General features: G+C 39.9%; 2 long non-coding RNA genes across 4 annotated transcripts; both read left to right on the forward strand.

Moving 5' to 3' along the window:
- The first annotated feature begins 6220 nt into the window (after positions 1 to 6220).
- Positions 6221 to 9740, forward strand: LOC147512199 (uncharacterized). 2 transcript variants are annotated; one of them, XR_015214777.1, is made up of 4 exons: positions 6221 to 7931; positions 8046 to 8369; positions 8956 to 9083; positions 9588 to 9740. It is a non-coding gene; the product is annotated as an uncharacterized LOC147512199 (long non-coding RNA). The 2 variants fall into 2 exon arrangements; XR_015214776.1 differs by having other exon boundaries at positions 6227 to 8369.
- A 55-nt stretch (positions 9741 to 9795) lies between these two features.
- On the forward strand, positions 9796 to 15314 carry LOC147512200 (uncharacterized). Of its 2 annotated transcripts, none has more exons than XR_015214779.1 (6): positions 9796 to 10037; positions 10418 to 10478; positions 10574 to 10671; positions 11964 to 12103; positions 12175 to 12269; positions 15088 to 15314. It is a non-coding gene; the product is annotated as an uncharacterized LOC147512200 (long non-coding RNA). The 2 variants fall into 2 exon arrangements; XR_015214778.1 differs by having other exon boundaries at positions 11964 to 12015.
- Positions 15315 to 22345: the final 7031 nt, after the last annotated feature.

Here is a 22345-nt window from a genome sequence, read left to right on the forward strand (position 1 = left end):
TCGCCTCTCCAATTCTTGTTACGCCGAGGACCTATATTTCTAGGATCGACTACGAGAACTCTCTCCGCGGAGCAAACATCTCTGCGGAGCTCACAGGCTACATCGCCTCTCCAATTCTTGTTACGTCGAGGACCTATATTTCTAGGATCGACTACACGAGAACGCTCTCCGTGAGCAAACAGCTCTCTGGAGCTCACAGGCTACATCGCCTCTCCAATTCTTGTTACGTCGAGGACCTATATTTCTAGGATCGACTAAACGAAAACGCTCTCCGTGAGCAGACAGCTCTCCGGAGCTCACAGGCTACATAGCCTCTCCAATTCCTGTCACGACGACGACCTATATTTCTAGGGTTGACCACAAGGCGGGACGCATATTTCTAGAATCCTCCGCAGAACGCTAGTTACACACAAGTACACGGCAACATGCATACGGAACATCACCAATAAAATTATATGACCATTCGTAACAACAACTACATCCACTGATCTGCTGGGATTACCCAGAAAATCCAGATCGGTAATCATTACACAAATTAACCAAGTAGCGAACTGCCACTTTCGTGGAAACCAATTCTCTGCGGGGGAAAAGGCGAATCGCTTTCGAGGCAAGCCCGAAAACACAACTCTATTGTTAAACTCTGATAAGAGAGGGAAATGTAAACATAACTTACAACTCAGGGCTGACAGAGCCAAATCAAGATCACCTTATCAAATCTCACTTATGACATGCTTATCTTCTGGCGCTGCGCTAGTCGAAGCAGTATGCCGAGCCGACCTCAACGTCACACGCATCTCATGCCCTTGTTTATCATTCGCAATCGTTTTCTTCAGTGCATCGTACTTCTCATCCAGAGCGGCGTAGGCGATACATGCTTCAGTATATGCCTTCTTCGCTTTGCGCGCCACCTTCTGACATTTCTTAGCATAAGCAGTCACCACAGCTAATTCCCTTTCTAACTCCGTCACGTCAGTCACTAACGCAGCATTCTCAGCCGTAGCGTTCTGGTACTTGGTAGTCATCACCTCCAGCTTTCTCTTGTCAGCCCCCCACGCAGCTCGCATACACCCCAGCTCGACGTGAGGGTTATCATCAGCCTCGGTGTTTTGTACAACTTCTTTCAACTTATCATATCCTGCAAGAAACTGCACGAACGAATTCCAAGAATCAGTTTACCTTGGTAACCGACATAACAACCTAGTGCATCATGAACTTACCAAACAAGCGGCCATATCCATCGTCCCCAGCAATGTCTCCATGTCCTCATCCTTCACCTCTGCCTTGTCGCCATCCAGTACGATCCCTTCAGAACGCTGGTCGCTATGGGCGCCGAGTGGAAGCTACAGTCTGAGCGTTTCACCATACGCTTCTTCCCAGTCTTCCCCATGTAGTAGAACTCGCTCCCCACATCACCACAGCGCGGGGACGAACTCTCACCAGCGATTGGACGACCTTGCCTCAGGTCGCTACACTCCGCAGCGTGACGATCCGGTCGCTTTAACCGGCTGCGGCGACCTAAATTTAAACAATGCCGCCCAGACGCCCGTCCAGCCCTCCTAGGTCGTTTATGACCCTTTGCCTCTACAGCAGTAGCTTTCCTCTTCCCGCGATCACCATGCACGTGAGGCTCAAACTCCATCCTTTCCATTATCAGCGGAGAAGTTTCCCTCATGCTGTCCTTTCCCCTCGCGTATGGATGACATCTCGCCATGATAAAACCTAGGAAACAAACGTACTGTCACATGAGCTACAGTTTTATCCCAAACTTTTCTCAACGAAAGAATACTCACAGAAGAGAATGAACATACCTGAATAAGCAGCAATGGAGGAGATGCACAGCAAACGAGCAGAGCAAGAAGACAGACTGAAGCTTTGGCACGAAAACAAGCAAATACTTGTTTTGATATTCGATGAGCCGTTTTTATTCAATAGGAAACGTCTTTTCCTAAGCGCCTCATAATTACCTTGAGACGCCAAACGCCATCTGCCTGCCATCATTATCTTCTTTGAACCACTCGTATCCCTCCACGTGTCATGCACGCGAGGGAACACTGCCGTTAGTAACACTGAACACGACACGATTCGACCTGCTTCACAAATCCGAGGCCAGCGACCTGGTGGCCTCATTACGAGTACCACCTAAGAGCTGCAGGTAATTTAACAACAAGACGCTCATGCAAACTTACCAGCCAGGCGCAGAGAAGTTGTCACTACAACGTACCTGCCATTCTTTGTTATACGCAGCGTGATCACACATAACTATAGTTAAGCAAGCAGTTCACACATAATAGGGGAACAAGCGACAAGCGTGGCATACACACAATCAACGATCTGTCTTAGCAAGATAGAAACATAATAAGTTAGCCAGGTTGCTGAGACTACTCAGGAAATCCAACCCGGCTAAACAATATTCATTCTCACATGAGTACCCTAACATGGAATGGAGCACCAGGTCATTCATCGTACTGACGCATACAAATAAAAAGACGAACTGCCCAGGTTATCCCAGGAAACCAGCTCTATTGTATCACAGCCTATAAGCTGACAGCTTAACATCACAAATTTACAACTCGCCATCTCTGGGCTCAACAATTAACCCTCCGGGCACGAGTGATTCATCAATCTCAGCCTCCCTCCCAGTCACTATTACAGAAACTCCATCCAAGTCTAAACTCATCAGCACATCAGACGCAGCGGCATCAGTTTGCGGTATCCCAATCGCAGGCACGACCTCTGAAGCAGCAGGAGCACTACTCATTCCTCCCAACACCTGTTCTACCCCGATATGCGATGTACAGCGTACATTATTTGTCTTCAAAGCGTTGTAGTTCGCCTCCAGTTCAACGAAGTCTGCATCCAGAACATCATAGGCTTTGGTAGCGTCCTGAGCAACCTTCTTGCAATGTAAGGCATAATCATTCAACCTAACAATTTCCACGATTATTTGCCGGGGCGTTCTCTTGACTCCTCAGTAGTTTTTGCCTCGACTCTTGGCTTCCCGGTGTCTTTCAACATCTTGGCCAAACTTCGGTAGCTTTGATGAGCTTTCTTGAGATCTTCCGGTTCCTCGCGTTCCATCTTCGAGGCCTCACGGACGTTCTTCACTCATCGAACATGACTTCACCACCATTTCTCTATCTGCCTCCGCGAACTGGGCAATCTCCTTCAATTTCTGAAACCCACTTACCAGTTGCAAATACACACGCATGGTTAATAGCCACAAAACAACAGCGTCTATACGAAGACAATTACATCAAATGAAGATAGACACGCGTACCAATCATTGTGCAATTTCTATTCGTCTCAGGTTATCAGCCAGCCCTTTCTCATCCAGCTCCTTGCGGTTGCCATCCAGAGCTATCTGTTCTAACAGGCAACCCGATATCTTACTCGATCCGGCTACAATCACCGGCTTCCACGGTTCGTTTCGCCCCATGCTCATCGGGGAACACAAACCGCCCCAGGGTAGGTCGCCACCACCATAATGACCTTTCCACTTCGCCTTTACGCTGAGCTTTTTCGCTTCGCCGGATTGGGTTCACGCCCGTGGGCACTAGAACCCGCCCGAATGTGGCCAAGTCCATGACTTGCTTTCAGTCGCGCTCCATTCGCGAAACCATAGCCCCGGTGGGGCCACCATCGAACCGCCCGGGCGGGGAGTTCTCCTAAGAGCGTGTCGCGCTACTTTCGTAACTTCGACAATGCGTTTGCTCCGGCGTCAGCGCGCCTCTTCTCCTCGACTGCTCCTCGCCGAGGATTGAAAACCACCGTTTCCAACTCCACAGCGATCGATCGAACCTCCTTCGGTATGGAAGCTTCGATCCTCCAAATACGAGAGGCACCACCTCTAGCAGTCGCCTCGCGACCGCCCGTAACCCGTTGCCTCTCTTCTCGCGTTACTAAGTCACTCGTTCGCGTCTCCATCACTTCTTCCCTTGTCTGACCTCGAGCTCGGTCTTTTTGCGCCTTCCTTTTTTCCCAGATCGCAGGCCCACCCTTCTCCACAAAGAAGTGTGCAACTTCAGGCAACTTCGCTTGCTTTTCTTCATGAGTCAGCCGCGCGAACCTCTCTATCTCCCCACGATCAGTTCGCTTCTTCACAGAAAACTCTACAGCCAAAGCAAAACAAGAGCTTGTTAGAACAGCTATCAATTGTTAAATAAAACACCAACAGAAAAATATTCCTACCCACCGGATATGTTACAAATCTTAGTTCGCAATCTACACCCGTTCGCACAGTAGTTGCCAACTAGCAGCAACGACCTCTTTGTCCAGGCCTCGTTGCTTACACCATCGATCACAGCAGAACGAGTCGTCATGGTTTGCAAGCTAAAGTTCAAATTACCAGATCGCCTTACAACATAATGCTCAACTATGTCGGATACCCCTATGTCGTACTCCCTACTCGCGTTCAACAGGTCAAACACCTTAAACAATTGCCAGGTGTTCCCAATGAACTGACAAGGAGACTTCCAACAATGGGCCAAGAAGTCACATACCAATTTCGAGAACGGTATTTGCATATGCGCTCTTAGCTGGCCCTCACAGATTATTATTCCACCATTCGGCGGGTTGTACTCCTCACTACGAACATTTTCACTCAACCGTGGTTCGTATATCTCCAGGTCGGGGACATTAATCCCATACGCTGTCCTCAGTTCGGGGAACGAGTTGGCAGCACGACGGTTTACACTTCTAAGGGGCACATCGCTTGATGATAACATCTCCCCTCGACCTGACGTACTGGCTACGCCACCTTCTGACCTAGATCGGGTATTACCCTCATCTACCCTATCCTCTTCATCCAAATCAACCTCAATGCCAACACTCACTGCTTCTTCATCCTCATACTCTCTGCAACTCAAGGATATCTCCCGGACCTCCTCTGATCGAGTATCATCAGAATCAGACATTATAGCCAGTCTTTTCTATCAATTACTCAAGCTTAAACCCTATAACCTTACGATGACCTACCTACTTAACAAAGCGCACTGGACAGAGAGGAAAGCAAATTGAAAATGGAAAGGTAATAGCAGCAGAAGCACTCACCTGAGGAACCCTAGCTTGCGTTTTTGCGGAAGAAGAAAACACGCAATACCTTTTCGATGTCCCAAATTTGATTTTGTATAAACCGCCCGTTCAGTTACCAAGAAGTTATGATTACAGCCTAGGCTCTAGCCCGCACACGTGTTCCAAGGTACTGTCTTTTCAGCAGTTCCGTATAATGCAGCGACACGTTTTTTCCACAACTGCTACGATTCTGTCACGTGCATATTACGACACAACTTCCCTTTCCCGCCAAATCATCATGTTACATGACTTCAAAAGTTGCGCCGTCCTGGTCGAATCGTCCACCACAGCTCGCTCACGTTCCACACGTTCTTCCATTTTTTTCTCTCAGCAGAACGTTTCATGTGGCATAAACACTCTACTGAGAGGGGGCGGTGTAGGGGAGCGATATCCTATCATGCACGCGTGCAACGTAAGCGAACTCAGGACATCGACCTCCAAGACCGAACTGTGAGCAGCTCCCTCGAGAACACGTAGGTGCAGCGAACTCAATGCATCGACCTCCAAGACCGATCTGTGAGTAGCTCCTTTCAGGTAGGTGGTATGAACAAAGATGTCTCGGTACGAGCACATGGCTATAGACAGAACGCCTCGGATAAGGTCACCACCAGGGGTAATCATTACCAAAATCTTGCTTGTACTTCCCACCACCGGGAAATAGGGGTGACCGCGCCAACACCCAATCAGCACACGTCTTATAATATAACCAGCCCAACACTCATTCACGATCTCCACCTTACACGTGTACAAGAGACACACGTGTCTTCCGGATTAACATTTCCTTAAGCCTATAAATACCACCTGTTTGAACTACGTCGGACCTGATTCCTCTCTCCCCCAGAAAAGGAAAACCAAAAGAGGATACGTAGGCAGCTCGCTCACAAGCGAACTCGGTCCCTCCAAAAAATCTCAACTCTCTTCCCTCACCTCACTCAATCAACAAGGAAAACCAAAACCCACCTTTACAAAGCTTGCCCCACTATCTAGATGAGGTTCAACATTCATAATTCTATTGGCTATTGCACCTATCTCACAACTTCCAAAACCAGGAAGTCTGCTAAGGTCAGATGTGTCAGCTACATCATCGACAACCCCTCCACCAACTAGAAGAGATTCAAAATTCAAATTCTGCCTCCCACAGTCCCACCTCAAAATTTCCAAAGCCAAGCGGTCGACTAAAGTTTGATGTGTCATCCAAAAGATTGACATGTGGACTATTGGATTGACAACTGTCATATTGTTCTTGGTGCAGCTCATCATCTCCCACATTACTCGGAAGTTGGAACCTCGTCATCTTAATTACCCACCATCTCCGGTCAGCTAAGATTCTCCTCCGCTTCTTCTCCGTCTAGTTCCACCTCCACCCACACTGGGAAAACATACCCTCTCTCCTCCAAGTTGATCGATCAGGGGACAACACCCAGGTCATCTACCTTGGCTTTTGCCTTAACCTTCTTAACACTTAACACAACTATTCAGTGTTTTCATCAATTTCCACAACTACCACACGGTTGGGTTAGGGATAGGGAAATCTCTTTAGTTCTGAGATGCAAGGGAACACCAATGAAACTCAAACAGACCTCTTTGGACTTCAAAGTTTCTTGGGAAATGCCTCCGATCTCAGGATTCCACCGCCTAAACGTAATCTTGTCCGCCTCTTTCTCTTATTGAAAGAGCATGAGTGTATGACCCCCCTCCACTAATCTCAAATCAATATGACCAAAAACTGAGACCCACATTCCATTCCACCCACCCCGAGTTTGGTAATCCTCCTTTTGGGGAACACACAACAGCCAAGGACCACCACAAAGAGTTCAAGACGGTATTATTGGACCTCACTATGATTCTAGGCTTCCCAGCTACCCAAGAGCATTATGTTAAACTGCCCTGACCATACACAGAACTACAGAAGTATCTCCAGGACCAACTTCAGGATTGGGTCGAGTCACTCCATGACTACGGTTTTCGGTTAACGCTCGAGCCGAGAATTCAGACTCAAGCAAGTTCAAAAGCTTAGATCCGATAGTTGCCCATCCCTCTCTATTAGTACCAGCCGGAAAGCAGAGAGTTTTGTTCGCTTTTAGGAAGAACAAGCAGCTGAAGAAACTCACCCCTACCATTTCGCCGCACTGTACCAATCAGTGTGCAGTAGTTGTTGAAACCTAAAGAGATTTGGCACAACAATCTTCCCAGCCACTTACCCCTTCATATTGTAGTAGAACTTTGAAAGACACCGCCTCTACCTCTTTCTAATCCCACCTCTTCCCCTCCTGAGTAGGTATCCCACCATTCCAACAACCAGGAATCTGTTGGCACTTGCTACGTCTGATAAATGCCCTCACTGAAGGATCGGAGTTGGGAGCTGAGCGCTTGGTTTTGAGCATTGTCACCAAGTACGGTACGGGTTTAAAACAGTGTCACTACAAGAAAATGGGGCTTTTGCCACAGACAACCCGGAACGTTTGCCACGGACCAACGCTATCAAATAATTAGCCACAGTTGCTCTCTGTTCGTATTGTAATAGTTGTTGTAGCTTGGCTTGACAGTATTTTGCAATCTTTCTCCACGGTCAGAACGCGTAGGTGTTCCCACGGTTTGGACCGTTGGATCAGATCTTGACACTATCTATTCTCTCCCACGATTATACTGCGCTGGCGTAGATCCAAAATTGCTCCAAAATTTCCAACCCACAAACACTCAAAATATTCAGAAATAGTTAGAAACTAATCTCACCTCTAGCTTCCACCGCCTCTACCACCATCTCTCTCATCTTCTTCCCTATCAGTTCGTCCCCCACCACCACCTCTCTAACAGTTCATCACTACCGCTTCTCTCACAATCTCTCTCACCATACATTAAAGGTAATGTTTACAAGGGTTTATTTTATTAAAAGTTTCTCCTTTTTTTTTGTTTTGGATGGAAATTGAGTAAAGGGTGTTTTTTTTCGTTGTTACATATTCTCCGTAAATTGCAAGTCAACAAGCTAAGAGAGGCACTTGAAGAAGCATCTGAAAATGGGTCTTTGGTTAAATCCACTAACATTGATTTTGAATTTGTTTGCAATGAGGATGGGAGTTTGGGGAAGTCAAGATCGCTTGCACGACTTTACGCCCAAAAGGAGTTTCTTCAAGCTACCGCACTTGCTGCAGACCGTATTTTTTTATTCTGAAGCTTCCATTCATGACCTCCTTGAGTCGTTCAATAAGTATCTTACTATGTACCCAAAGTTCCAGCCCTCTGAGAAGATTGATCAGCTGAGATCGGATGAGTATGCACACCTTTCCGATATAGTTTCCAAGGTATGTCTAGACTACTGTGGTTTTGGCCTATTCTCTTACTTTCAGACACTTCAGTATTGGGAGTCGTGTGCATTTAGTTTGAAAGAGATAACTGCAAATTTGAGCAACCATGCCCTCTATGGAGGCGCTGAGAACGGCACTTCTGAACATGATATAAAGACTAGGATCTTCTGTAGTCCTTTTATGATCTTTAGCATGACCAGTGAAAACATCTTAGTAAAAACTTAAATTGTCAGTATTGTCATTGAGCCTATTCTTTAGTTTGGTGCTAGTTAACTGATTCTCTTCATCGGTCTGTCTCTAGGAATTCATCTCATGTTGTTTCCATTCCTTGATTGTTCTTCTAGCGCTTGAATGATCCCCTTAGGTTCAAGAGAAAGATTAGATATACTTGGATTCCTACACATTAAGATTACCATATTATCTAAATGTCCTTTTTTTTTTGTGGTTTAATATTTTGCTCCATCAAAGAGTGCCACTCTTTTGTATAGTTTACTTTGAATAAATCTACATTTGTTTCTACATCAATTCCTGCTTTTATCTGTTTATGCTATTATTTGGCTTAAATTACTAATTTTGCTTCAAGTGCCTATCTTGGAATGACTGGGAAAAGGATTTCTTCACCTGTTGATGCCCTTTATAATGGTCTCGGGACCATCATGTGCCATCTGGGAAGCTAGTTTCGCTGAGGGAAACCCTTCAATCTCTTACCTTGTATGTATTGAATCAGCTTTCAGTTCATGACATGATATTTGTTTTTGTAAGTTATACTTTAATTGGTAAAAAAACTAAGTTTTGTAGTTACGTATGAGCCCTGTATACCTAAACTATTCATTATTTGTGTCTTTTGCAAAGTATAGTTGATGTGCATGTCAATTATTTTCTTCCATGATGCTTGATTGATTCTTAATGTGTGTGTGAAATTGAACATGAAAATATCGGATTTTCGTCCTCTCCCTTCCCATGGGATTATGCAAATCTTTGCTAAATAAAAGTTTTTATGTTCCAACGAGTTTACTCAGTTGCATTAGTTTGGTCATGTTGGGGGAGTTTTAATGGATTGCCTTCTAGGTCCTGATATTAGTTGCATGTTCTGTCAATTGATACATGTGAAAGTTTACTTCACAATTTAAACATTTGGGAGTCTTTTCCTCTTCAGTAAAATTATTGCCAGCCTCTTGAATGTGATTTTGGTTTGTATATCCATTATCGAAATAGTTCTGATGACCCGCACAATGATGTCGAGACAATACTCGGAGACCACAACATCACGCCTGAATCCGAGTCCCAACTGAAGTTGTTATTGCCTCAGATAGTTTCATCATTCAGCCCAGATAAGTCTGTCGCTGAGATAATAGAAGAATTAAAGAAGCGTCACCGAAAGCAAGCGACAATGATCTGGTGTATTTATAAGTTTTTGTGAGGGATCATTTTCTAAGACAGAACAAAACCTTTCAAAATGCATTTTGATTTGACCAGCAAAATTTATTAGGTTTGCTACTTTGCTATTATAACTATCGTTCTGATTTACCTTTTTGCCTTCTAAATTTGTTCTGGTTTAAATAAAGAAACCATGAGGAGATCATTTGGGGGGAGACTGGAGCTGAATTCGTTGTTGAGTCGACTGGTGTGTTCACAGACAAGGACAAGGCAGCTGCCAACTTGAAGGTTAGAAATGATTGGCATTTTACTGGTTCATTTTAAGATAAGGAGTTGAGAATATAACTTTCATACCTTCATTTGTGGTTGAGTATATATATATATATATATATTGTCTTTGTTTTGGATGTCTTGGTGATCTGGGTGGTGAAAAATAGGTTATCATTTCTGCCCCAAGCAAAGATGCTCATATGTTTGTTATGGGTGTCAATGAGAACGAATACAAATCTGACATCGACATTGTCTCAAATGCTAGCTGCACTACCAGTTGTCTTGCTCCCCTTTCCAAAGTTTTCAAATTGATATGTTTTGCATCAATTGGATTGGTTGATCTACTTTATATCTTTTGTGTAGAGGTTGTTTTTCTCATTGTTCGTCATGTTGAACAGGTCATCAATGACAAGTTTGGCATTGTTGAGGGCCTTATGACCACTGTTCACTCTATTACTGGTTAGGTTTTTTTTTTTTCATTTTCAGTTGATTTTTCTTACATTGAGGGAAAAATCTTTAAATCATTTTTTTAATTAATTTCTTCTATTGTGCAGCCACACAGAAGATTGTTGATGGCCCATCAATCAAAGACTAGAAAGGTGGAAGGGCTGCATCATTTAACATCATTCCCAACAGTACTGGTGCTGCTAAGGTACTAGCATAACCTCTTTTTTTTTCCTTTGGTCTTATATGTTGCTTTTTGAGTTTTGAGTAAGACAGTATTTATTACCCCATTATAAAGTTGAAAGATTTTGAGGTATGGATGTGTGATGTGTTGAATTTCATATGCTAGGTCATAACTATTGTTTATACGGCCACAATTTGTTTCAGTTTAGCATATTGTTTGAAATTCTTTAAGTTGCTTCCCATTAAATTTCCTTGTCTTGCTCCCCATTAAATTAAAGCCTAAAATAACAATTGAAAAGGAGACTTTGAAGGGAGGTTTCATTGATGAGTTGATGGGTTCACACATGGTAGGAGGGTTGATCTTAAGGACTTGATTAAAGCTTGAGATCAGTAAAAGGTGAAATTTTTAGTTGGTTGGGTTGCTCATACTAAGTTAAGGAAAAGTTAATTTATTGTCATAAAATATTGTGAGAAGGGTGAAATATTTGTTGAGTGGATATTTGAAGTTGGTCAAGACAGATGAGAATGAAGTACAAATAGTTTAATACTAGAAGCAAGTGTTTGAATGCTAGCTACTCTATATGGTTCAGGGACATAGAAGCAAACCATTAGGCTTGAATACCATATGTACATTTCTAAGAAAAATGTCCGAGAGAAGGATGCCTTGTGTTGATTGTTCTTAACTTCCTCGATACGTTAACTAATTTTAGGAATCTATTCTAACTACTTAAGTGGACTGATTTTGGAAGATGCACATGAGTTGATTGAAAGAAAGCTATGTGCTTGTTTGAAAGAAAGCCAACATTGTTATATTTTAATTTGTTGAGTATGTCTTAATTACAAACCAAAATAAAATTTCATGAACTTAATTATGTTTGTTTCAACAATTACGTTTGTAGGTCATAGAGTTGTTGCAGAATTTTAATGCTTTTTGGTCATAGAGTTGCTTAAGTATTAGGAATTGTTATAAGTGTAGTTTCAGTGATGTTTATGTGCTGCTTGTTTATCTTCTTTGACCTGAGTAATTTACCGAGCTTTTGTTATATCCTGTAGGCAATTGATCTCTCAGTTGATTGATACTGCTATATGTATTTTTTTTAAAAGAAAGCAAGCCCATTTGTATTAGCATTAGCTGAAATTCGCTCCTGAAACCCCACACCTTACTTTTGGTCAGAAACCTATACCTTTCTTCTTATTTCCATGCAATTACAATGCCTCTTTCTTGATCTGAAATCAGCGTTTACGTATGGGTTGTAGGTTGTAGGTTGTAGGTTGTAGGTTATGCTTAATGATTGATTTAGGGATTCTTGTTTGCAGATTGAGTAAACAGATGGGTCTGGAGGTGATCGTGATGTCATGTGCAGTACACGTTAGTTTCTCTGTAAAGTTTAAATAGATTTACACTGATTTTGCTACTGCTTTTAGCAGGTCGGGCAAATTTGCGTCAACTTCATCAGGTAATTAATATATCCAAACATTTATGTTTATCTATATGCTCACTGGCCCTATTGTTTTTTTTTGTGTGCAGGTGGATGAAACGCTTCATTTCTTCAATCAACTGCAGCTTCACATCAGGTTGTTGCAACCAAGACTAAGACTTTGCACGATGCCTGTGATCGATTGGTATGTCCAATTCCTGCTCTGTTAATTCATTCTCACTTTCTCTTTCACCTGTATTTCAATTTCCTTATCTGGTAGTATTGTGGATCTACCAATAAGAAAATAGAAAAAAATTATGGTAGCTCTATACTTATTTATTTTTATTCGGTTAACATCATGGTACGTTGTAGAACCTCCTTAACATCTCGGCTCAAATGACACCACCGATCTCCTTTATCTAGGAAAGAACACACGGGAGAATTTAAGCTCTATTTGAAGCTGTTTTTAGAAGGTTTTTTTTACGGTAATATGTATAACATTCCTCCCATCCATAAAATTTTCTTCCAGTATGTTCCACCATACTTTCTCCCGAGTCCCACACTATGTCTAGATGGTGGGGATTATAGTTACTACAATTGCAGCATGATGTCTGGTATCTAATCTTTACCATTTCTATAACACCCCATGTTTTATTATTTTATTTTCCTAATAATAATAATAATAATAATAATAGGTTAAACTGAATATAGATAACTATCAGATACGGATAAAAGCCCGCAGGTAAATGGATAAGTGTTGTCCTTGTTTTTCGGGGAGTTTTCTCACGTAGAGTTTTTGGGAAAAAAACACAGCGAGGGTTTTAGAAAAAAAATTGGAGTTTTACTGAAGGAAGGAAAGGAAGGTTTTTCCTGGTATGATAATCGGAGAGCGCTACAGGTGAGTAGAGTTTATCTCTCACCACTACTAAAACTATGATTTTCGTCTGTTTAATATTTACATATTTTACTGTCGAGTGTTTCCAACCAGTTTTTTTATAATTTTTAGTTCTGTCGATATGTTTAGATTTGATTTGAACTGTTGAATCTCTGAAATCGGTATTGGAACTGTTGGAACTCGGAAGTCGTCAATGGCGGCGACGCGAGTCCAACAGCAAGAAATCGTCCAGTTTTGTTATTTGAACTTTTAGGATTATATTTCTTTGTGATCCGGGTGGGGGTGTCGATCCATCTGATAGAACTGTTGGGAGCTTCGACAGGAAGCGTCAATGGTGGCAGCGAAAACCCCAGTATTCGTTTTTTTTTTTTGTTGTTTTGCTTTGGTGGATTGTCGGGAGTTTAGAGATGGGTGGTCGAACTGTCGGGGTATATGGGAATGATGTGGGTGTAGAATCGGTTGTGGAGGAGCCATTTCTAGCTCGAAGAAGGTGCGTTAATGGCGACGAGAATCGCCTGAACATGAACGAAATCCTATTACATTTGTTTGAACTATTTTGGTTGTGGGTTGGGAGTTTGATGAGTAGTTATTGGTTGTGTGTGTGTGCTGTCGAGTGGAGCTTGGAGAAGCCATTAATGGAGGCCGAAATTTCTTCCAGATCTAGTTTTGGTGATGTTTAGATTGAATGATTTGGGCTTTTTGTTTTCATTAATGTTGTTGGGTTTGTTATGGGGAGTAAAATCGGTTTGATGGGTGGACGAGTGGTGGCCGGAATTCAAGCCGGTGGTGGCTGGTGGGGTGAAGAAGATGACACTGTTTGGTCAGTTGGGCCTTGGGCCGAAAAGTTTGTTCTGTTGGGCCTTGGACCTTAGTTTGGTTCTTTGGGCCTTAGGGTGTTTTGTTTGGGGCTCTTTTAGTTTAAAAGTTGTTTTGGGCCAGATTAAGTAGAGTGTTGGGCCAGTTTCTAATTTTCTTTGGTTTGGGCTGGGCTTGTGCTTGAAGGCGAACTTAGTTTTGGGCTTAAGTGTTTTGAATTTTGACATTTCAGTTTGGGCTAAAGTTATGTTAGATTGGGCCTGTGAAAGACTAAGCCCTTTGGGCCTTAGTCTTTGGGGTTTTGACTAGAGTTGACTGTTGACTAGAGTTGACTGTTGACCAGAGTTGACTTTGACCAGTTGACCCATTTTGACTTTCAACTCGGATTATGATTCAGTCTATTAGGATAGGTCTAGGGCTATTAGCATGCTTGGCTTTAGGCTAAGACTTTTATATATACGTGGGTATGTGTATTAAATACTATGTGATATTTCAGTTTTATATACAACGTTATGACACTTATACATCCATGAAATTAATAACGCGTAAATCAAAAATACATGAATCAAGATACTCCTCCGTTCTCTAAAATAATATATGCAATAAAGTTTAATAATGCGTAAACAAATTTACCGCACTCTTTTAGAACTCTCCACGCCTCAAGTTTTGGATTTGAGTTTTATGATTGATTATGTCATATGTTAGGTGGGCATTTATTGAATGTACCATAAATGGCCCGTTAGCGTTATATATGGGTATTCATTGAATGTGTCATGAATGACCCGGGTATTCATTGAATGTGCCATGAATGACCAGATTGTTTGGACTGCCCTAGAGAGGAACTAAGGTATTCGCCTTGCGGGTTAGTGGTATTAATTTGATTATGCGAGTGTGTTTGGGCTTACTTTTGAATACCTAATATAATATATACATATGTTATATAGAAGTTATAACTTTCTTTTGCAGAAGGGTAGGACTTAATAACATTTTGTGTAGGGACGCGGTCCTACCCTTATACAGCAGTGGATATCGGTAAGTTTTAATTCAATGGTTTAGATATTAAAACGAGTTATTATAATGAGTTATATAATGGAAGTCTTGCTTGGGATGAAATTATGCCGGTTAAAATGACGGAACTACCTGTCTTCCAAGCTGTGAATGATTAAGTTATGGGATAATATAAAGTGATTGTTTGAATAATTAAAGTATGATAATGGTTTTATGTGGTTAGTCTACTCATACCAGCAAATTCCATTTTGCTGACCCATGTTTGTTTTGTTTTGGCAATGTGGGTGTGTTCTTGGGAACATAGGTGGAAGGCAGTGGAACCGCGGCGTTTGATTTGGATTTGATCTGGAGCAATCCGGGAGTTTATTTTTATTAGGTCTGATCTTTTGGAAATATGTAATAACGTAGTTTTCTTTTCATATGACATGAAAATACGATGTTGAAGACCTATTATTCTTAAAGTGGTTTGATGTTTTATTGGGACGGAAGATAGACTTTTTATAAAGTAATAAAGAGAATTTTTGGAGATTATTTTTGTTGTTAAGATTCTTTTATGATGTGGGTTTTAGGTTTTGACATGTGTTGTATCCCCCGTCATAGCCTGGGTTTTTAGACAATTGAACCGAGTGATGTTTGAGATATTTATATTTCAAATATTCATTTTTTTTAATTGTTTAGAAATTCGGGCTGTGACAATTTCACTTCACATTTTTAGGTGCATGGGGTTCCATACTATCTCATTGGGAGGAGGGACTAGATCTGGGATGGGGACATTATTGATATCGAAAATTAGAGAAGAGTATCATGATAGAATGAAGCTTACTTTTTCGGTATTTCCTTTTCCGAAAGTGTCTGATACTGTCACTGAACCTTATATTGCGACGTTGTCTGCTCATCAGTTGGTTGAGAATGTTGATGAGTGTATGGTTCTTGATAATGAGGCTCTTTAACTCACTACTCCTAGTTGTAAGCATTTTTTTAAACATGTTGTGTTTTGTTTATTTAGTAGTTTTAAAGGTTAGAAATTTATTCTTGGTTCGATTTGTTTATTTACAGTTGGAGATTTGAATCATTTGATATCTTCTACTATGTCTGGTGTGACGTGTTGTTTGAGGTTCCCGGGACAGTTGAACTTTGATTTAAGGAAGATTGTTGTTAATCTAAACCCGTTTCCGCATCTTCACTTTTTTTATGGTGGGTTTTGTTCCACTTACTTCACGTGGTTCTCAACAATATAGGGCTTTGACTATGCCGGAGCTTACTCAACAAATGTGGGATGTGAAGAACATGATGTGTGCTGCTGATCCACGACATGGGAGGTACTTGAATGTATCTGCGACGTTCCGTGGGAAAATGAGTACTAAGGAAGTTAAGTCGATGAACAAATGATTAATGTGCAGAACAAGAACTTGTTTTACTTTGTGGAGTGGATTCCGAATAATGTGAAGTCTACTGTTTGAATGTTAAGGATAAAACAATAATTATATATATTTTTATTTTTATTTTAAAATCTGAAACATTTTAGCTATGGCCACTATCTGTAGCTAAAGTACAAAATTGTGCGTAGCAAATTTACTTTTGCCACGGCCTATGCCACGGCTTTCCTCCCTCACAAAATCTGAATGCTACGGCTTATCCAACGGCCATCCTCAGTGGAACTTGCTACGGCTTATGTCACGGTCACAAGCTATGGCAATTGCTACGGCTTTCTCGGCTTGAGCTGTCACATGGACCGTCGCATCTACCCACGGTCTTGGGCTGTAGCTAAACTTTTACCGACAAGTCAAAACCCCACGGACTTGCGTCAGTTAATAGCCGTGGCTAAAGCTCTTTGCCCACGGATTTGGGCCATGGCTAAAAGTCTACTTTCTTGTAGTGTCTATTTGAAAAAAACTTAGTTCGTGTTTTAAACGGAACGTCTCGGGAAAAAAAAAAAAAAAAAAAAAAAAACGTGGGGCATAAAAAACGGGTTTAAAACGGTAAAACAGGTTTAAAACGTATAATACGTACAATACATAAATGAAACGGTAAAAACCGATGATAAATAATATAATGGATAAAGAATTTGATTTTTTTATAAGAGTGGAAAAAAGAATTGACACATAAAATAAAAATAAAAATAATACAAATGAAAGAAAATTCAAATACATGAAAGTATCAAATTATCATTACTCATCCAAATAATAGAAGTTTTAGATTCAGTACCAAAACACGACTCTAAATAAGATACTACTAATTACCAACCATAATGGCATAATCAAGTTATACAAATAAGTTAATAACTTTAAAATTTATAATTAATTATTAATAGTCTAAAACAAAATAAAACTGTCTCAATAAGTCAATCTAACGCCCACTCTTCAAAAAGGTAAACTCCAAAACCCTTTTTTTTTTTTTTTTTTCGTGTTTTCTTTTAGAAAAAATAAATAAAATAAATAAAAGGTTTAAACGGGAGATTTTCAAAATCTCGGTTTTTAAACGTTTTTTAAGTTTAAAACGTTTAAAACCGGTTTTTTTGAAAAACCTGGGTTTTAAACTGGAACCAGACGCATTGCCAATATCTCGGGTTTTAAACGCGTTTTTTTCCGAACTTGGTGACAATGGCTTTGAGGATATTAACGTGATGCTAAACGTTAGTATGACCTTCAAATTTCAACTTCTATTTCAACATATGGCTTTGCTTAGTCTGATTAGCTCAATTTAGCGAAAAGTTAAAACTTTTTAACTTTGAGAAGTCCAACAGATTCCATTTCTGATCTAAGATATGAATAGAACAAACACAGCTTTGAATTAAACCAATTAGTCTGGGCAATTTCATATTGTTTTAAGTTGCAAAGGAGGGAAGATCCTCTAAATTGCAAAAACTATAGAACCAATACGGCCAAACCCAAGTTCCACAAAGCTTAACACAGCCGTCAGACACATCTAAATTATTCTAGAGAAAACACTAAATATAACTCTAAATGTTGCATGTAAACACGAGTAATGATCGTGCACGTCGGCTAGTAGAAAACATATATAATACAGGCAGAGAAACATGTTTATGCAAAAAAGTACCATATTTCACAAGAAGTTAATTATTCTATAAGGATGAAGCAAACATTCTACAGTGTCCCCGTCTTACATCCATCCGTGGACCCAATATCGACGACACCTTGAGTACTCATCTCTCTTTGGTATGCCTCACACAATTCAGGTATCTTGTCATGATGCTTGATCACATATTTCTTCAAGAAAGCATCTTCCGCTTCTCTGAACGATTTACTTGAGGGACTAAAACCCATTTTCTTGAGTTCTAATACCAAATAGTTAAAACGGTCAGATTTATGAGACATAGCTTGAGGGTACGCCAATGTGGACTTTGATATATTGGATTCTGGCACACCATTGTGTCTCAGGATTGCGATGTTTGGTACCATTACCCTTTCTGCCTCATAGAGCACCCGACTCCCCTTCCTAAGAACGAACCCAAAGTTTTCTATCTGTATGAACTAAACTCCTAAGAAAATTCACCGTAGGAATAATTCGTTAATCTAAACTTCTTGTCAAGACACTTGTTTCGGACGAGATAAATTTTCTTGCGTCCGGAAATCCCAAAGTCGCTAACAAATGCGTTATGAATTTTCCAACAACCAGATTCCCAACCTATTTCAGGAAAGTGTGCAAGCATGTAAAACATTGGTGATGCAAAAATGTCAATTGTAAAAATAAATTCAAAGATCTTGTCAGAGAATATTAAGTCACTCAAATTGGATCTATTATCAGAAATGACCTTCAAATCATCTGCACAAAAGTAAAGTCATTGTAAGCTTTAAAATTTTCAATTAGTGCAAGGAAGTTAAGGATAAATCCCCTCCAAATATTCACTTATCAATCCCCCTTAATTGTTGGGGAGAACAAGAACAAAAACAAAACAAAATTAGACAGGCAATTTTTTTTTTCCAAGAAAATGCACTATTAAGAACAGTGAGAGACTGGAGGCAGTAAAAAAAAAAAGTCTGATCCTGTGAGGACAAAAATGTCAGAAGTAATGGTACTTGTTCACATGAACACAAACAACACTTCACGTATTCTTGTGCATTACTCTAGAAACTTTTCATTTACAATAAGATAAAATGAAAACAAATAAGAAATCTCTTCTTCAATAATCTATGTTTGCATTTTCATTCTAAAACACCGACAAAAAAAACAGAGAGAGAAAAACAAACGAGAAGTGTAAGATGAGAATAAAACAACCTACAAAACCATTCATACCTGAGAAGAAAATGCAGCTTAGAGAAGAAGAAAAAAAAGTTAACACTTAGAAGCAGATCTAAGAAGAGAGACACTGAGTTACTGAGACTTGCTTTTTGTTTTTTTCTCTCTCTCTGCTTCTTGTTCACTTCTTGTTGAGTTCCAGAGAGAGAAGAAATGGGGTGGGGGTAGTGGTGGCGTTGGGTAGGCTAAAAAAATATTCGCGTTAGCCCTTAAAAGCAAGACGTTGGAAAACCTATTAAAACTTACAAACTCATTAGCACCTCTGTTTCAGGACCTGCCCCGTGCAACCCCTGCAAAAACAATGACACTTAACTCACAATTTACTGTGCTAAAATCCAAATCCGCTTTACGTATTTCGTTAATACTTAATAGATCCAAAGTCCCAAATCACATACATGTAATTGTACCTATTTTCGACTTTAGTATGAAACTAGTTTTTGGACCCAGGTATACGCTCCGGATCTTTTAAATATATTGCCTATTAAAACTGGAACGTTTGATCAATATTTTTGTAACAAAAAACCGTATTAGGAAAAGCCTATATTTCTTCGTATTCTTTATATTTAATCTTATACGTAACTGCAAGTGCTTAAAAAACTTTAATGTTGTTTCCATCATTAGGTATGTAGTTGTGTGCCAAACAAAAAACATTATGCTTATTCTTGTGATTTGCAATGGTTTGCAGCTTGATATGTCATCTCTCTTTGTATGCCAAACCCCAATTCAAACACAATATACTCTTAAATGAACTCATATACGTGTTCAATAACATTTATAACACTCAATGCTCTAAGAGAGTCATGTAATTCTTAATAGTTCCTGTTGTAAACCCCCTTTATGATATTTGAGTTGTCATAGAATGCAATAATAACCTCCCTTACGTTTGAATGATATGATGTTCGATTCCTGCTATTTGCCTATATGACTTGCTTGAAATAAACTACCTATTTGATTGGTCATTTGAATATCCCATGCATTGACCGTTTCAATTGTTAATGAATATAATTTTCGGTAAAAAAAAAATGTTGATGTTTTTTTCTCGCGCACCCATAATACAAATGAGAGAGTGCAATGATCTAGAAAAAACCCCTTCTCGTCTTAACGCAAAAACTGCTAGTTTATAGTTCACGTAGAGAATTAATTTTTTTTTTTGTTATTTTTCTTCTTTGAACTGAATTCTACTACTTTCCTAATTCCTATGATCCCAACACAATAAAACTTGCTTGAAATCAACTACGTACCTATTTTATTTGATTGGTTATTTGAATCACCCTTTCAATTGTTGATGTTTTGAATTATCGAAGAAAAAAAATTGTTTATGGTAGACTGAATCCTTTTTTTTTCTTGCGCACCCATACTACAAATGAGTGAGTGCATGCTCTAGACTTATAAAACTTCTTATGTTCTACCATAAACAAAAATCACTCATGAAAGATATTGTAAGTGATTTATAGTTTTCTCCAAATGCATATTAGCATTATGAACATCTTTTGTTTCAAGAATAGTCCACCTAGGATCATAACATGTTTACATATATGGCATTCTCCTCAATTTGCATTTACTTTGTATCTTTGCATGTTGTGTTCTTAAGTTTTGGTGAAAGATATATATAACACCCTGTTTTTCTTATTTGTTATTTTCAGTATATATAATTAGTATTAACATTAGATTTAATAAATAAAATAAAATAGGATAAGTGTTATTGGAAATAGGAGACTTGGGTTTATAGGATAAACCCTCTTCCCTATTTCAGGGGTGTTTTAAAAACAGAGAAGAAAAAGAGGGTTTGTAAAAACAGAGAATTTTACAGAAAAAAGAGTTTCACAGAGAGGAAAGAGAGAAGTTTCTTGCTGGAGATCTTGCTGATAACAGGAGGAGCAAATAAGTTCTATATCGGTGAGTATATATTTTACCTTTTACTGAACTATTGGATTTTTTGGTGACTTACAACCTATACTGCACTATACTAGATTTCTGTCGAGAATACAAGTTTTATATTCTGTTTTGTTTTGTTTATTCTCGAACCATGCTGCATATTGAAACTGTTGAAACTCTGTGTGATGGAACTGTCGAAGCATTATGCTTGTTAATGGTGGCGCAAGCCAGAGTCGTCATGTATATTAGTTTGAACTGGAATCCTTACGGTTGTGGTTATGATTGATGATGTTTGGTTGTTGTGGTGAAGTGTTGGGTATTGAATTGATGTTTGGTTTGGGTGATTGAGGTTGGTATTTAATGTTTGAGCGGGTGCTGGAGAGGGGCGATTGAAGCTTGAAGAAACGTTAATGGCCGTCAATATCGCGATTTGGAAGAGTGGGGGAATCGCGATTTGTTGGTATAGTTAGATTGGGTTTTTGGTAGGGAGCGAAACCGAACTGTTAGGAGGTGAGTGGTGGTCCGGCGAGCTCTGCAGTTGTCACAGCCCAAAATTCTAAACAATAACAAAGTGAATATTTGAAATATAATTATCTCAAACATCACTAGATTCACTTGTTTAAAAACCCAGACTATGACGGAGAATACTACACATACAAACCCTAATAGCCATGTCATAAAAGAAACAACTTAAATAACAATAATCCCAACAATTATCCGCAATCTCTTTATTAAGATAACATCCTTCCAAATAAAACATCAAACAAACTCTCCAAATAAAATTCATCACTACCATGTCCTCATGCCATGAAAAAGTAAACTACGTTATTACATTCTTCCAACCAAGAAAATCAAACCTAAAAGAAAACTAACGGACCGCTTCAGGCACGAATCCCAATCACACGCCGCGGTTCCACTGCCTTCCACCTATGTTCCCAAGAACACACCCACGTTGCCAAAATAAAGCAAACATGGGTCAGCAAAAATGGAATTTGCTGGTATAAGTAGACTAACTACATATAAACATTTCAAAACCTTACTTATCTCACTAACACTTTAAATCTATCATAACCTAATCATTCTCAGCTTGGAAGACAAGTAGTTCCGTCATCTCAAACGGCATAGTTTCTTCCCAAGCAAAACTTCCATTTTATTAACTCCCATCTTACTACTCATTCTAGTAACTCCTTTTTATATCTAAATAATTGAATTACACTTACCGATATCTGCCGCTGTATAAGAGTAGGACCGCGTCCATACACAAAATATTATTAAGTCCTACCCTCCTGCAAAAGAAAGTTAGACTTTGTATATAACAGATGTAGATATCCTCTATGTATTCAAAAGTAAGCCCAAACACACTCGCATAATCAAATAAATTTCTCTTATCACTTAATCAATTACTTTTCTTATACACCCACCCTTTAGTA

This window comes from Coptis chinensis, chromosome 3 (genome assembly GCF_015680905.1).
Source record: "Coptis chinensis isolate HL-2020 chromosome 3, ASM1568090v1, whole genome shotgun sequence".
NCBI classification, from domain to species: domain Eukaryota; kingdom Viridiplantae; phylum Streptophyta; class Magnoliopsida; order Ranunculales; family Ranunculaceae; genus Coptis; species Coptis chinensis.